Source organism: Silurus aristotelis, assembly GCF_946808225.1.
Source record: "Silurus aristotelis genome assembly, chromosome: 19".
NCBI lineage: Eukaryota > Metazoa > Chordata > Actinopteri > Siluriformes > Siluridae > Silurus > Silurus aristotelis.
This window is the reverse complement of record NC_139592.1, coordinates 13456553-13474079: the sequence shown is the minus strand read 5'-3', so window position 1 is coordinate 13474079 and position 17527 is coordinate 13456553.

Below are 17527 nucleotides of genomic sequence, written 5' to 3'. Positions count from 1 at the left end.
ACAGAAGATTTGAGAGAATGTGTCACAAGGGAGTCAGTCTGTAACCCATTGTTTCACAATGAGGGTTTCTTGGGTATTACAGCACTCTTTTATCTTTGATCTGTTATAAGCAATATTGTCTTTTAAGACATAATAGTGCTAATGCCTATGAGAATTTCTAGAAGTCATCTTACATGGAGATTTTGATTAGTTAAGTATAGTGTATGGGGTTAGGGTATGTAAGATGAAATACGAAATTGTCTTTTTACAGCTGTGACTTGTTTTCAGTTTATGTCTTCTTACCAGATATTCAGGTCATTTTAGGGATTATTTTTAGTATGAATCAGAAAAAAATCCCTTCTTTAGATACACAGAGCTGTGTACGGATGAGCCAATCCAGCCGAATATGCAAGTTATACATATTGTTGATTATACTTTCACATAATAGATGCTAATATAGATGTTAATATAAAACATAAAAAACACTAAAAAGGCAAAGAACGTGAACAAAAACCTTAACTAGAGCTTGAACTGGAACCAACAGCAATCATGGTAAGAACAAAATGTGGCATGAAAGGTAATGATATATACAAGTGAATGGGAATCAAGTGCAGAGATTGTGTAACATAACATGTGGGTCCAGTGGCTGAAGGGGGCAATCTCCGTCCATACTCCTGACATTTTATTGGACATATGCATTAAAAACATGCAGTTAATGTGTATCTCTACAAAAAAATAAAAAATAAAGCCTATAGTCTTTTTTAGGGCACTCTTATTCAGTAGCAGTAATAAAAGTGGCACAAATGTGACAGAAAGAAAAGTTGGTCGTTGTTTTATCCTGCAGAAAAATAAAAATAAAAAGGATATGGAAATGAAAGAATGGCAGTATTTCCTTAATCAAGTTCATTATGCTACATTAACAACTGTAAGCAAACAATCAACCAAACTGCCTACTTTGCAGTGATGTGAGTAATCAGGGCAAAGCGATATGTTTGTAGGGGTAGAGGGCAGATTTCAGAATGTAAAAATCCAATATTTAAGTTTTATTAAGGACACATTGCATCTCGTGAATTCATACCACTTTTAATTTTCTAACTTTTAAAAACGCCTTAAAAGTGTGCTAGCATATTCTAAATATGTGCTCAATAAAATACACCAAATAATAATGTACATTATTATAACCCAGCTATTAGGGTTGCACAAGCCAGTGCACTCTTAGTGCTGGTTCCAAGCCCGGATAAATAGGGAGGGTTGCGTTAGGAAGGGCATCCAGTGTAAAACGTGCCAAATCAAATATGCGGATCACAAAAGAGTAATTCATACCGGATTGGTTGAGGCCCGGATTACCGACGACCGCCAAAGATATTGTTAGCCAACAGGGTACCGGTGGAAATTGGGCTACTGTTGGCCTAAGGAAAGGAGGAACACATCTACAGAGACAGCATGGAATGAAGAAGTGTAGGAGTGTGGAGGTTAGGGTTGGTACTTTAAATGTTAGTACGATGACTAGTAAAGGGAGAGAGATAGCTGATATGATGGAGAGGAGAAAGGTAGATATGTTGTGTGTTCAGGAGGCCAAGTGGAATGGGAGTAAGGCCAGGAACATTGGACGGAAGTTTAAACTGTTCTTTCATGGTATGGATGGGAAGAAAAATGGTGTAGAGGTGATTCTGTAGGAAGAGTACAGTAAGTGTGTAGTTGAGGTGAGGAGAGTTTCTGAAAGGGTGATGAATGTGAAGCTGGAAGTTGAAGGGGCGATAATAAATGTCAACAGTGCTTGTGCTCCACAAGTGGGTTGTGAGATGGAGGAGAAGGAAAAATTCTGGAGTGAGTTGGATGAAGTGGTAGAAGGTGTACCTAGGAATGAAAGATTGGTGATTGGGGCAGATTTCCATGGGCATGTAGGTGAAGGGAACAGAGGTGATGAGGAGGCGATGGGTAGGTATGGCTTTAAGGAGAGGAATGTGGAAGGGCAGATGGTGGTGGATTTTGCAAAAGGATAGAAATGGCAGTGGTGAACATGTATTTAAGAAGAATGTAGGATATAGGGTGACATATAAGAGTGGAGGAAGGTGCACACAGGTGGACTATGTTCTATGTAGGAGATGCAACCTGAAAGAGATTGGAGACTGTAAGGTGTTGGCAGGGACAGTGTAGCTAGACAGTTGGTGGTCTGTAGGATGGCCTTGGAGGTGAAGAAGAAGAGAAGAGTGAAGACAAAGAAGTATTAGACTCGAGTCTTTCCTTTGAGGCTCACGTGAGTAATATTACCAGGATTGCCTTCTTTCACCTTAAAAATATTGCTAAAATTAGAAATATGATGTCGTTACAGGATGCAGAAAAACTAGTTCATGCTTTTGTTACTTCTAGATTAGACTACTGTAACGCTTTACTGTCTGGGTGTGCGAGTAGGTGCATAAATAAGCTTCAGTTAGTTCAGAATGCAGCAGCAAGAGTTCTCACTAGATCTAGGAAATATGACCACATCACCCCTGTATTAATCAGTCTACACTGGCTCCCAATCAAATCTCGCATTGATTATAAAATTCTACTACTGACATATAAAGCACTTAATGGTCTCGCACCACCGTATCTGAGTGAACTTCTGTACCAGTATGATCCTCCACGCCTACTTAGATCAAAAGGTGCAGGCTATCTGTTGGTTCCTCCAATAATGAAGATTACAGCAGGGGGCAGATCTTTCTCTTATAAAGCCCCGCAGTTATGGAACAGCCTTCCAACCAGTGTTCGGGACTCAGACACAGTCTCAGTGTTCAAGTCGAGGTTGAAAACATATTTATTCAGTCAAGCCTTTAATCAGTAGATTTTTTCTCAGGTAAAGGCTCAGATCTGGAGGGAACATTGATATAGAATGTTTGGTGAACTGGGATATTTGTACGCTGTCGTCCCCTCACATTCACGTGTTCACTCAGGTTTGTTGATGGTGGTGTGGTGGGCCGTCTCTTATCCCAGAGATCCCTCATGTCTGTGTTGCCTTCTGGTTCTCCCTTTTAGTTATGCTGCTATAGCGAGTCTTGCCGGAGTCCAAACTGCACAGTGACTTTAACTCTCATGCAACAATAGGTACACTTAATAATCCATATCCTTCTCTTCCTGTCACCCTCTTCTCTCTCTCTCTCTCTCTCTCTCTCTCTCTCTCTCTCTCTCTCTCGGTCGAGTTAAACATGCTCCTGAGGCTCCAGTGACCACTGTTCCTGCCCCTCTCCCCCCCGTGGATCTTCCCACTTCATCCAGGCCTGCCTGGATTGGACTGTAGTTGATGTCAACAGTCTCCTACACTGACTCAGAAATACACTTCGCTTTTGATCATCATCACTGCACCCCGCAACATTGTATACCCGCCACAAATGGACATTCGGTGTAACCCAGATGAGGATGGGTTCCCTCTTGAGTCTGGTTCCTCTCAAGGTTTCTTCCTTATGCCATCTCAGGGAGTTTTTCCTTGCCACAGTCGCCAGTCGCCACCGGCTTGCTCATCAGGGACAAACTTACTCATAAAGAACATATTCATTTTTAATCACCGCATTATCTGTGTAAAGCTGCTTTGAGACAATGTTCATTGTTAAAAGCGCTATACAAATAAAAATGAATTGAATTGAATATTAGATAGTGGAAACTGAAGGAGGAAGACTGTAGTGTGAGATTCAGGAAAGAGGTCAGACAGGGGCTCAGTGGTGGTGAGGAGGTGCTGGATGATTGAGCAACTACTGCAGAAGGAATAAGGAAAACAGCTAGAAAGGTATTTGGTGTGACATCTGGAAATAGAAAGGAAGACAATGAGATGTGGTGGTGGAGTGAGGAAGTGCAGGAAAGTATAAGGAGAAAGAGGTTGGCAAAACAGAATTGAGATTGAAAAAGTGATGAGAAATGTAGGCAGGAGTACGAGGAAATGCGGCAACAGGTAAATAGGGATGTGACAAGGAAAAGGCATATGAGGAGCTATATGAGAAGTTGAACACTAAGCAAGGAGAATAGAATTTAAACCTATTGGCCAGGCAGAGAGACCGAGCTGGGAAGGATGTGCTGCAAGTTGAAGCAATAAAGGATTGAGATGGAAATTTGTTGACTAGTGAGAAGAGTGTGTTAAGAAGATGGAGGAAGTATTTTGAGCAGTTGATGAACGAGGAAAATGAGTGAGAGAGAAGGTTGGATGGTGTGGAGATGATTAAGCAGGAAGTGGATAGGATTAGTAAAGAGGAAGTGAGAGCAACGATTAGAAGGATAAAGAGTGGAAAGTCGGTTGGACCAGATGACATACTGGTAGAAGTGTGGAGAAGTTTAGAATAGATGGCAGTGGAGTTTTTAACAAGATTGTTTAACAGGATTTTGGAAGGTAAGATGATGCCTGAGGAATGGAGAAGGAGTGTGCTGGTACTGATCTTTAAGAACAAGGGAGATATGCAGACCTGCAGTAACTACAGGGGAATTAATTTGATCAGTCACACCATGAAGCTATGGGAAAGAGTAGTGAAAGCCAGGCTGAGAGAAGAGGTGACCATCTGTAAACAACAATATGGTTTTATGCCGAGGAAGAGCACCACAGATGCAATACTTGCTTTGAGAATGTTGATGAAGAAATATAGAGAAGGTCAGAAGGAGTTGCATTGTGTGTTTGTGGATTTAGAGAAAGCGTATGACAGGGTGTCAAGAGAGGAGTTGTGGTACTGTATGAGGAAGTCTGGTGTGTCAGAGAAGTATGTGAGGGTGGTGCAGGACATGTATGAGGACAGTGTGACAGCAGTAAAGTGTGGAGTAGGAACGACAGACTGGTTCAAGGTGGAAGTTGGACTGCATCAAGGATCGGCTCTAAACCCTTTCCTGTTTGCAGTGGTAATGGACAGGTTGACGGACGAGGTCAGGCAGGAGTCTCCATGGACTTTGATGTTTGCGAATGATATTGTTATTTGTGGTGAGAGTAGAGAGCAGGTTGAGATGAGCCTGGAGAGGTGGAGGTATGCGCTGGAGAGAAGGTGAATGACAGTCAGTAGGAGTAAGACAGAGTACATGTATGTGAATGAGAGGGAAGGCAGTGGAGTGGTGGGGTTGCAGGGAGAAGAGGTAGAGAAGGTGGAGGAGTTCAGGTACCTGGGGTCAACAGTGCAATGTAATGGAGAGTGTGTAAGAGAAGTGAAGAAAAGAGTGCAGGCAGGGTGGAGTGGGTGGGGAAGAGTGGCAGGAGTGATTTCTGATAGAAGAGTGTCTGCAAGGGTGAAAGGAAAGTTTATAGGACTGTGGTAAGACCTGCGATGTTGTATGGTTTAGAGACAGTGGCATTAAGTAAAAGACAGGAGGTGGAGCTGGAGGTAGCAAAGCTGAAGATGTTGAGGTTTTTCGTTGGGAGTGACAAGTATGGACAGTATTACAAATGAGTTTATTAGAGAGACAGAGCATGTAGAACGTTTTGGAGACAAGGTGAGGGAGGCGAGATTGAGATGGTTAGTACTTGTGCAGAGGAGGGACATGGGGTGATGGAGCCACCAGGAAGGAGAAAAAAGAGGAAGACCAAGAAGGAGGTTTATGGATGTGGTGAGGGAAGACATGCAGGTAGTTGGGTTGAAAGAGGCAGATGTAGAGGAGAACGGAGTATGGAGACAGATGATCAGCTGTGGCGACCCTTAATGGGAGAAGCCGAAAGAAGAAGAAGAAAAATGTACATTATTATAGTATTATATTTATAACAGGAGTGTATGTGTTATATAGCTTTTCAAGCAATTTTATTCTAAATTGAAGCTAAGGGTATTACTTTCTTTAGGGACCTGGGAAAAGCTATACAAAATCCGTAGACAAATCCTGAAAAAAATAAAGAAGTACACCAACCGAGGCATATCTTTATGGCCACAAATCAAGCATAACATTATTACAGTAGCTCGTCTGTTGGATCGGACCACGCAGGTCAGCCTTCCGTCCCCATGTGTATTCATGAACCTTGGCCATAATTTCCATAATGGCCAATGTCATAATGTTATGCCTGGTCAGTGTACAGTAGATAAAAATAGATTTATCCAGAAACAAGTTGCAAATGTAAAGGCACACAGGCTTTTTGCTTCCAAGTGCTTAAGCTGCTAAACATAATTTTGAAGTAAATATAACTGCAGCTGAAATCAAATAAAGATGTCTGAAGAATTATTTATAAAATATCGTATGATTGTATGTAAAATGATTTTTAATATCTATAAATGTTGTTTGTCCTTTTTATATAAAAATAATTTCTGTTGTTACTTAACAGAGGAATAATTACCTGCTCCCCCTTTAGCCTTACAGAAACCATCATTCTCTCTTTTGTCTAATGGAGAGTGTGGCATCCCCTATGGCTCAATGGCCTTGAGTGTCATTCCCCTGCTACTTCCACACAGGTGATTCCTCTTGCGGACTTATGCAAAGCAGAGCAGAGCCACTTTAGGCTTTCTAGGACTCCCTCTCTTTCAGAATTATGCCAAGAGACTAAACTTCCCATCAGCCACTGCAAAAGGCTACATGTTTGTTTCCACAATTAATTCACATGTGCTGATGATTGCCAATTGTACAGTATATGCAGTCTCACCGTTCACTGCATCGTTTGCCACTCGTTTTTTAACTCAGTGCTTGTTGCCGTGTTTTATGTTTCATCTTTCTGGTTATGAACTTTCTTCCTTTGTATTATTGTTTTGTGTTTTGTTTCATTATGTTATCCTAAGTTGTTGTATCTGTTTGTGCTCCTTGTTGTCATGCCAAGGTTTCCACTTGTTTCTTTGTTTCTCATTTTCTACAAATTAATCCGTTTCCAAATTGATTATTTGTTATTAAGTGACACAGTTCAGTAAATTCCTGATAAAAATCTTCACCATGTCAACAATTAGATGATTTAAAAAAAAAACATTTATATGGACCAGCAACTATTATAACTTCATATTTTAAGGGCCAGAATGTTTTATAAGCAAGAGCATGTTAATAGGTCCTTAGAGGTAATAAGTGCAATTAGTCCACCGTCTGTGAAAAAACACCTTTTTTGACAAAACTAGTGTGCTTTTCTCACTTATACATGTAAATCAAGCAAAAAAGTAACACCCCCCCCCCCCCCCAAAAAAAAAAAAAAAAAAAAAAAAAAAGAAACTCGCATATGTGTGGCTGCACATACGCTGTACTAAGCTTTGGGCAATTATTAATAGTAAGGCAACACTACTTAAGTAAAAAAAAAAAAACTATTTAGGCATCCCTGGTGTATTCCTGGCACACAGCAAGTGTTCCCAAGACTGACCGGAATCTATTTAAGGATAACGCAGTTATTGAAAGTGAGTGAATTATTCAGGCTAGGTCCATATTATAAATACTGCTTGTTCAACAGTGTATTTTTCTGGCAACATCTTAAATCTAAAATTAAACAGTCTATACAAGACTATTGTGACAGTGTTGACCCACAGTCAACCACAAGAAAAATTAATTCTGCACATTTTGTCCAGAGTAGCTTATTCTGTACACAGCAGTCATTCCATTAAGGTAAAAATCTATTTGTATTCTAATGGAATATCAGCTTTTTCAAGTCCCTTTACACCCTCTAATTATTCCGGCACAAGGGAATTTATTTAATAAGAACTTCATTTATTAACACATTTATTTCTTTGCTACTGAAACAGAATTTCCTCTTCCATCCTAAGATTTCTAATAGTTACATGGTTGACCAATTCCATCATTTTTATAGTGGCTTTTAACTGCAATTTTGTCTTTTTATTCAGAATGCATTTAGCAGAAGCTCCCAGGTGCAGTTTTTGTGATGAGCGTTATTACGTGTCCTCATACACATACATCTGCCCCAATGGGTAAATGTAATATATATCACAAATTGCTTGCAGTCGGAACAAATGAACAAATGAGAAAAAACCTAAATGTGGAAGAAATAGATCTTTTTTTATCTTTTTTTATTATTTATGGAATAAATGTGGAATGTGTGTGTGTGTGTGTGTGTGTGTGTGTGTGTGTGTGTGTGTGTGTGTGTGTGTGTGTGTGTGTGTGTGTGTGTGTCATGGGTCAGTATGAGTTGTGTACATTTAACTTTTTCTGTGTGTAATACAGAGAGAGAATGAAGAGCAAATAGAGAGACAACTCAGCCTTGACTGTACTGTGACTAAATACCAGAATAACAACTATGAGAGAGAGAGAGAGAGAGAGAGAGAGAGAGAGAGAGAGAGAGAGAGAGAGAGAGAGAGAGAGAGAGAGAGAGAGAGAGAGAGATGTCTCAATAAAAACAGATTTGTATACTCAGTTTTATTCTGTAATTTGGTTTTATTTTGGAGAATTATTTTATATTGGAGAATACTGGAGAATATACATAAAGAGCATTATGAAATTGGACATTTAAATCACGAATTACTGGTAGCCCAATGCCCAATAGATTTTCAGTCTTTCTCAACTTAAAATTTCAGTGCTTTTCTCCCATCGTTAGCTCTCCATTCTTCATGTTGGGTTATCCTTTTTTATCAAGTAATGCAATCTTCACAAGTTCCAATATTTTTCATTTTTCTTTTGTTTGTCGTTTTGCTAAATTTCATAAATGTGAATGGTAATGAAAATTTAAAATATAAATTGAAAAGAAAAAAGAAAAAAAAAACATTTTAAGATGTGTGTGTAGAAGAGCAAGTCACTCTGAGGGAGGCAATAGAGGTGATATAAAGAACAAAACATCTGCTTTTGGTAGCTTGCCTCAAGAGATGAAGAAACGAGAGAGAGAGAGAAAGACAGAGAGAGTGGAAGCGGAAAGGTTGGACCCAACGCAAAGTGTTTACCTCTGTGATTTTGTGTGTATATGGCATTTCACTGGGTTTCTGCTCAGGGTGCAGTTAACTATCCCTGGGGAACATACACTTTAGTGGCACAGTGCAATGGGCTACGAGATGAATGCTTTCTTTGCATTACTGTGCAGAAAGAAAAAGCAATAGATACATTTCCCCACTGGACACACAAGCACACACACACACACACACACACACACACACACACACACACACACACACACGCTTCAAAGTTTGTGTTCACTGAAGCTTTGTCCCCCTTCAAGGGTGTTCAGAAAGTACACACACACTCCCTAAACCATCAAATTACCCCTTTGGTGTGTTATACATAATATGTACAAAAATGTAAAGTGGTTTAACTAAAGGTCAGATTGACCAAAACCACAATGTTAAGTAGTAATGGCAAACTCCTAAACAGACCTGGGATGGTGACAAAACTGCAGATGTTTTTTGGACCGCATAAATGCCAGGGGCTGGAGTGCTGCAGTTTTTTTAGTGCCTGAAATTTAATTATGCAAGATGTTGGATGCTTGTCAGTAGGCACAAGGCAACACGAACATCTGGTATGGTGGGCAGGCTCAGGCACAGTGGATGCTAAGTAGCCCAGGGACAGAAATGCAGAGCCATATCAGTTTTTGCTCATTTTTAAATTGAACATGCTCCAGAACTGGGCTAGAGGACATGGCCAAGTCAACATTCCCAAACAGGACAACTAAGTGCTGCCAGAAACCCCTTTACTCTGTCCCTCTGGCATACATGCTCTCACTAGTGTTTCTGAATCAGAAGAACAATTGTTGAAGACAAAAATCCAATGCAGTCTTCCAGTTTCTAAAGGAATAAGTACGGAATAAGTAAGGCCAATTTCATTGAATTTCACAGTATACATTTTTTGGAGGTTTAGTTCTTTTCGTTTTATTTTCATAGTGCTCTGAACAACACATTTGTTCAGAAAGTTACAGAACTCCACAGGAAACAGTGTCAAGGAAAAACTCCTTGAACTGACATGAGAAAGAAAGTCAGGCACTACAAGATCAAAAGTATATAATTACAATCTTCTGGGAAGGCTTTTCCACTAGATATTGAAGTGTGGCTATGGGGATTAGTCCATTCAGCCACAAGAGTAATAGTAAGGTCAGGCAGTGATGTTGAGCAAAGAGGTCTAGTGTGCAGTCAGTGTTCCCATTCATCCCCATGGTGTTCAGTGTGGGTTGAGGTCAAGGCTCTGTGCAGGCCACTCAAGTACTTCCAAACCCAATCATGTCTATGCATCTTGCTTTGTATACAGCTGTACTGTAATGCTGGAATCTGTTTGGGTTTGAGTTTAAATTCTACAATGCACAAAGTAATTCTAGACATTAGCATTGTGATGTGTGTGAATGCAATGTATCTAATGCAATGTATCTACATACTTTTTGGCATATTGTGTGTCATACTATTGTAGGCAAAGTGTATTCAAGGGATGTTTCATTAGAGCATTTCTGCTCATACACGAATGTAGTAAAATTTTGTACTTATGTTTTCAAACGACAGAATCAAAGACACATCTCCTTCACATAGAGTTGATCAGGTTGTTGATTGTGGACTGTGGAATGTTGGTCCACTCCTCTTCAATGGCTGTGCGAAGGATATTTTGGATGGATATTTTGTCAGGAACTGGAACACGCTGTCGTATAAGCTGATCCAAAACATCTCAAAAATGTTCAATGGGTGACATGTACGGTGATTATGCTGGCCATGCAAGAACTGGGCTCTTTTAAGCTTCAAGGAAATGTGTACAGACCCTTGCAACATGGGGCCGTGCATTATCATGCTGCAACATGAGGTGATGGTCGTGGATGAATGGCACAACAATGGGCCTCAGGATCTCGTCACGGTATCTCTGTGCATTTAAAATGGTATCAATAAAATGCACCTGCATTCGTTGTCTATAACATACACCTGCCCATACCATAACCCCACAGCCACCATAGGCCACTCGATCCACGACGTTGACATCAGCAAAACACTCAACCACACGATGCCATCCAAGCTGTCTGCCATCTGCCCTGTACAGTGAAAACCGGGATTCATCCGTGAAGAGAACACCTCTCCAAAATGCCAGACGCCATTAAATGTAAACATTGGCCACTAAAGTTGGTTACGAAGACGGAGTGCAGTCAGGTTGAGACCGGATTAGGATGACGAGCATGCAGATTAACTTCCCTTAAACGGTTTCGGACAGTTTAAGCAGAAATTCTTTGGTGTGGAGGTCATGGGCTGTGAGGTTACACATAGTCTGCAGTTGTGAGGTCGGTTGGATGTACTGCCAAATTCTCTGAAACGCCTTTGGAGATGGCTTATGGTAGGACATTCCTGCAGTCAGCATGCCAATCGCATACTCCCTCAAAACTTGCGACATCTGTGGCATTGTGCTGTGTGATTTTATTGTGGCCAGCCTAAGGCACACCTGTACAATAATCATGCTGTCTAATCAGCATCTTGATATGCCACACCTGTGAGGTGGATGGATTATCTCGGCAAAGAAGAAGTGCTCAATAACACAGATTTAGACAGCTTTGTGAAAAATATTTGAGAGAAATAGGCCTTTTGTTTACATAGAAAAAGTCTTTTAGTTCAGCTCATGAAAAGTGGGGGCAAAAACAAGTGTTGCGTTTATAACTTTGTTCAGTGTATTTAATTGAAAATGTATGTTTAATCACTTTGTGAGACAAAAATATATTTTTTTCCCATAATTATTTTTAGAGCTCAAAGGTAAGTGCATATATTTACAAGTGGTAGCCAGACCCTATTTGCCAAACTTAGAGATGTGCATTACATGCAAGAACTTTCAATAATCTGAATGGGTTTCCTGGAAATTAAATTTAATTGAATATAAAAAAAATTAAATTAAAATCTCTATTCCAAAAAAAGAACTTTGCCTGCTTTTGAAAATGTTTTGAAGTCGCTGAGTGAATGTATATTATAGTCCTGGGATGAGGGAAGTGATGATGGGAAGTGCAAATCTTTAGTGTATCCATGTGTGATCATGAACATCAGATGGTTAGTTGCATGTTCAGAAATTACTAGTAGTGGTAAAGTGTCAGTTTAAATTAGGGAGGTCCAGATTGTGTGAGGTGCAGTTGATGTGCAAACCAGGCAGCAGGGGTACATGTGTAGTTGAAAGAGAAAAAAAGGAAAGAAAAATTATTGTAAAAAAGATTTAATTTTTTAATAATTATATAAGATAGATAGATAGATAGATAGATAGATAGATAGATAGATAGATAGATAGATAGATAGATAGATAGATAGATAGATAGATAGATAGATAGATAAAAAAGATTCATATGTATGATTGTATCACACAGTTGTGGTGTCTCTTACACATCTATCTATCAGAGCATAAATGCACAAAAGAGAGTCAGAAAGTAACATTGACATGATGGCACCCTGGGATAGAAAGCGTCCACCAACAGTTTAGAACAGTCATGTGAGTGTGCAGGTGGGCTTCAAAACATCTCACTTTACCAAATCTCTGTATTCCCATGAACCCTGCTAAAATATACCATTTAATTAAACATCTAATTAAACAGGTAGGTTGTTAGCTTTTGATTTAAACTGTGTCTGAGCCATGAACAATAACTTAAAGGGTATTTCATAGTTAGGGGCCACTGCGTGTAATACAAAAATAAAGATAAATATAATATAGTAATAATAATAATAATCTTTATTTTTATAGAAACTTTTAAAAGTAGCATCTCAAAGTGCTTTCCAAGCATAAAACAATTAAGAAATCATAAGGAAAAATGTAAATAAAGATGAGAAAAATAAATATATACATAAAAAATAAATATAAAAAGTGATAATAATAAAATTAATAAGAAAAATAATAATGAGAAAAATTAAATAAGTATTAAAAAAAAGTCATATAACTTCACAGAATAAATAAATCACAAAAATAAGAAATCACATAAAAGCTATCTTAAAAAAGTGAGTTTTAAGAGCAGATTTAAAAACTGATTTAAGAACAGAAAAGACTTGGCCTGTCAAATCTCAGTTGGGAGAGAATTCCACAGTTTTGGTGCAAGTAAGGAAAAAGCCTGTGAAAAAAAACTAAAGAATTTATCAATTTTTCAGCAGCCGAAAAAAATAACATGGGGTGGAGTCTTGCAATGTTCCTGAGATGAAAGATTAGGTTTGAAATGTATTCTGAACATGAGAGTAAAATGTTAAATTAGTGTCAAAAATTACCCCCAAGTTTTTTTGCTTTGATTTAAACTCCAAAACAGAGTCTTCTAATTTTGTTGTTTGAAAACCAGTTTTATTCATTTGATGGTGTGAACCAATAAGCATTACCTCATCTCAGAAATGCAGTGTTCCAGAAAGTCAATGGCAGCATTATTGATAAGTTTTGTTTGAATGTACTGTATATCTGGGTGTCATCAGCATAAAAGTGAAATTTAAGACCATGGGATCTCAAAACGAAAGATATACATACTAAAAAGGAAAGAACCCTAAATATGTTGTTATTTGGTCAAATATCCTGGTTCTCATAAGAACTCCAATCGTCTGGATTAACTGGAGCTTCATTGTGAAACTAATGGAACATCCAGAAAAAAAAGGCATTATATTAAAGTACTGCCTATCATAGTGCCTTGTAAGTGGTAATGTAATTTTAAGTAAACACCTTAAACACCTTGTTTGCTCTGACAAAGCATGTAAACACATAAAATGGCCTTTAAATGCACTTTAACAATTACAGTCTGAGTGGCTATTGGTGAACATCCTTGCAAAATTTTGAACTGGAATTGCCACTTTACACTGTTCACAGTGCCAGCGACCATTTTGATTTGATGAAACTCTGCATATGGGGAAGGAACTGGTAGTTAAGCTTATTAAGCTGACAAATTAAAATTGACCATTTTGATTTGATGAAACTCTGCATATGGGGAAGGAACTAGTAGTTAAGCTTCTTAAGCTGACAAATTAAAATTTTAGTTGCTACTTTGCCCAAAATGCATTTTAAGAACAACCCAGAATGAAGAGCAAATCCATAGTCAGGTTGTACATTGGTCTTTATTGCATTATGTTCATTATGTAAACTTATATATACAACGCCTAGATTCCGAAACATTTTAGAAATTAATTCGAATGCAAACATGTTGGTCTGTTTTTATTCAAGTTTTAAGTCAAGTCAAGTCAATTCAAGTCAAGTCAAGTCAAGTATAGAAGCTTTTATTGTCATTTCAACTATATATAGCTGACGCAGTACACAGCGAAATGAGACAACGTTTCTCCAGAACCCTGGTGTTACATTTAACAACATAAAGCAACATAGAAAATTTATTGATAAGCAGGAGATCATGTTGGACATGATGCTGCATGTTCCAAAGCCCTTAAGTTCTTTCTTACTTTCATGTTGCTACACACATAAATAGCCAAAGTCATATCGCAAATGCCACACTAAACATTGCCATAAATCTCAGATTTATTACAGCTCATGCTTTTCAGCAACGTGTGGTGTGAACACTGTGAGAGAGAGAGAGAGAGAGAGAGAGAGAGAGAGAGAGAGAAAGAGAGAGAAAAAGAGAGAGAGAGAGAGAGAAAAAGAGAGAGAGAGAGAGAGAGAGAGAGAGAGAGAGAGAGAGAGAGAGAGAGAGAGAGAGAGAGAGAGAGAATAGCTTTCTCATCATATTTCTTTGTATACAATGTTACAGGGTTGCCTATTTCAGTGATTGAATCACATTGGGCAGTTTCAGCTCTCCATGAGTAAATGGGAGATATTAAGAGAAGACGGTACAGTGTAGTGTAACAGAGCTCACTCGATAGAGACAGCTAAATATAAACCTGTCTTCTGCAACATTTTCAACATAGCTTCGATGAGAATACAGTGAGGGAACGAAAGGGCCAGGTAGACTGTAAAAGCATGTGTCTTGTACATGTGGTGTAAAAGATATAAAGTGCATTCAAATCAAAGAATAGTTTGTTTGTGTGTGATGTTTGCACATGTATCTGCAAATAAAATGCATGCATAGTCACCTTTACATTTAAATAATAAAGTGCTGAATTGTTTAGATATAAATACCTTCTAGACGGTTGCACTTTCTGCTGTTGTGGCTGGTATCACTTGTATACACTAAGGATTTGCATGTGCTCATGTACAAGTCTTTTTCTCACACGCTGATTTTCAAACAGTAATAAACGAGTGGGGGAAGGCAATTTACATAAATGTGAATGAGAAAGTGGGGAAAATGTGGTTAGGTTTTGTAAATCTCTTTGTTTATAGTATGTAGATGTCATAGATGTCATGTGAAAAGTGTTTGTTCAGGTTTTGTTTTGTTCTCCCTCTGTGTGCTTTATTTGTCTCCATGGGCATGTTTCTGCTTTAGTTTGAGGCTTGTCCTGTCCTGCCATTGAAATGTTTTCCTGATTGTGTCTACATGGTCTGAGTTCATCCATTGATTATATAATCTATTTATTCTTTCCTTTATCTTTGTCTCATTACCAGTTCCATTGTTGTTAATGTATCTTAATAAGCCTTCATTTCCTTTGTTCCTAGTTTCTTCTCTTCTTTCCAACGATTCTTTTTAGTAGAATTGTAGTTCTGTTTACTTTCTGGTTTGACATCTGGCTGATTGATTTATGGTTATGGATTACACTTGGATTTATGATTATGGGTTATAGTTGGTTTATGTTAGGTTTCCTGTTTTCTGATTCTGTTCTCTGAACATTTTTAAGTAGGATGAAACTTTAGCAAACAATAATCTCATTTCTATTTAGAACAGTTGCTAGTTGCAGCATTTTTCCGCAATCATTGAAACCACTGACATTACCATTAGCATTGCACAAAGCGAAATCGGCACTGTAAATTTTCATGCAAAAGAATTGTAAAAATTGAGTTGAGACAAATTTACTGATGTCATAATTTCAGATCGTGTTGACCATAACCTGCTATTGTGGTCATGTACTACTGTAAAAATGGATGTTGGTATTTTAGCTTGGTTCAATATTAAATCATGCATAAGCATACTATATGATCTATATGATCACTGTATACTACTATATGGATATATTTAGGCCAATTGGTATCTTAACTATTGTTTGTGTTAGTCAAAAATGGACTGAATGCAGTGAGTAGGATTAGTAAGAAACATATATTGAGCTTTAATATTGGGCCGAATGCATTGAAAACAGCAATGCTTTAGTCCATTCAGTCTCCTTCATCAATTTTGGCAGCTTTATTTTGTACAGAAATTTTTTTCAAAGGTTTGAATAAGATCCCAGCTTTGCTTTTTTCAGCTCTAGAGCAGAGGTGATCTCTCTCCCCCAGCATCTAAGCTTTTTGTATCTGCACCAATAGCCCTCTATCTCCTTCTAAAGCTCATCCCCAGAGGCTCTGTCACCACTCTTTTTCTTCTCTATCTGCAAAAGGACATTCAGCACTTTTTTTTGCTGCATGTGCATTGCATGAAGCTCACACATGCACTGTTTGTATGAGTACATGTGTGTGTGTGTGTGTGTGTGTGTGTGTGTGTGTGTGTGTGTGTGTGTGTGTGTGTGTGTGTGTGTGTATGTGTGTGTGTGCGTGTGTAAGAATATGTGTAATTGCATGTGCAAGTGTAGGGAGTACATTTGTGTTGACCACACCATCAGTCAGTATGACAGGTAGAGCTGATGCTGTGCCAGAGGTTTTAATAGACCAACATTCCCTTAGGTAACGTAACGCACTAACCTTGTTAGTTAGCCTCTCATTTTACACCATGGCCTATATGTGACAAGGTGGATCTGCTGTGTTTCCCTCCCTCCCTCCCTCCCTCCCTCCCACATTAGCTTCTCTAATTTTTTTCTGTAGGTCTTCTGTGCCTTTTTTGTAGCACTGCAGTGATCAGAATACCTATAATAGCTAGCGAATAAATCAAGGTGCTCTTGTAAGATGATTCAGGAATTTTGTGAAGATGTTTGTGCACAGGGTTTGGTTAGAAGAACATAGTGTTTTGATACACCTACATACCTTTCACGTTTCTCCAATTCACTGTGCTTAGCAGCCCCATCATTCTCTCTTTGATAACACCCTCCTATACACACGGCAGTCCATTAGCTGTGTCAGAATTCACATCATATCCACTCAGAGTGTAAAAAGCCAATGCATCAAACGTTGTCCTCTGTTTTACCCCAGGATATGGTTCAAAGCCGCATTTGACTCTTGAACTTGTTCACTTTTCATTTTCCATCACTCCAGATTACAGATAAGAGCAAACTACTTCAAATTTAATATGAGTTCCTTAAGAGAAGTGTATGTGTGCTGAGCAATACAGAAGAGCAATACGGACAGAGAGGTATGAAGAATGTGGAATAGGGAAAGGAAAATGAATAAAATGGAGCACTAATGGCATGATGAATCTGTGTGTATTTTTGCTATGGCAGCTTTGATTTATCACCAAATTTTTTAAGGTCCTAGAATTAGTGACTTCTTTGCAGGAAGAAATATATACAGAGAAAGAGTGAGATGAGACGAAACATTGGAAAATAAAATATTATGGATGCGTCCAAGAAATTTTGTGGCATTGTATCTTGTATCTTTTATAGGCGATAAATAGCTGGAGCATGCAAGATCTCTTTAAGCAAACATAACTGGCCGGGCTACAACTTCTGTAATGTGGAAAATGAACAGTATTAGAGGAATACATGAAGTACAACATATGCATAGTTATTTTCTCTAAAATTTAGTTTCTTTCATTACTAAGATTAAGGAAGGTTATAGAAACAATTTGCCAGTACATTTAGCA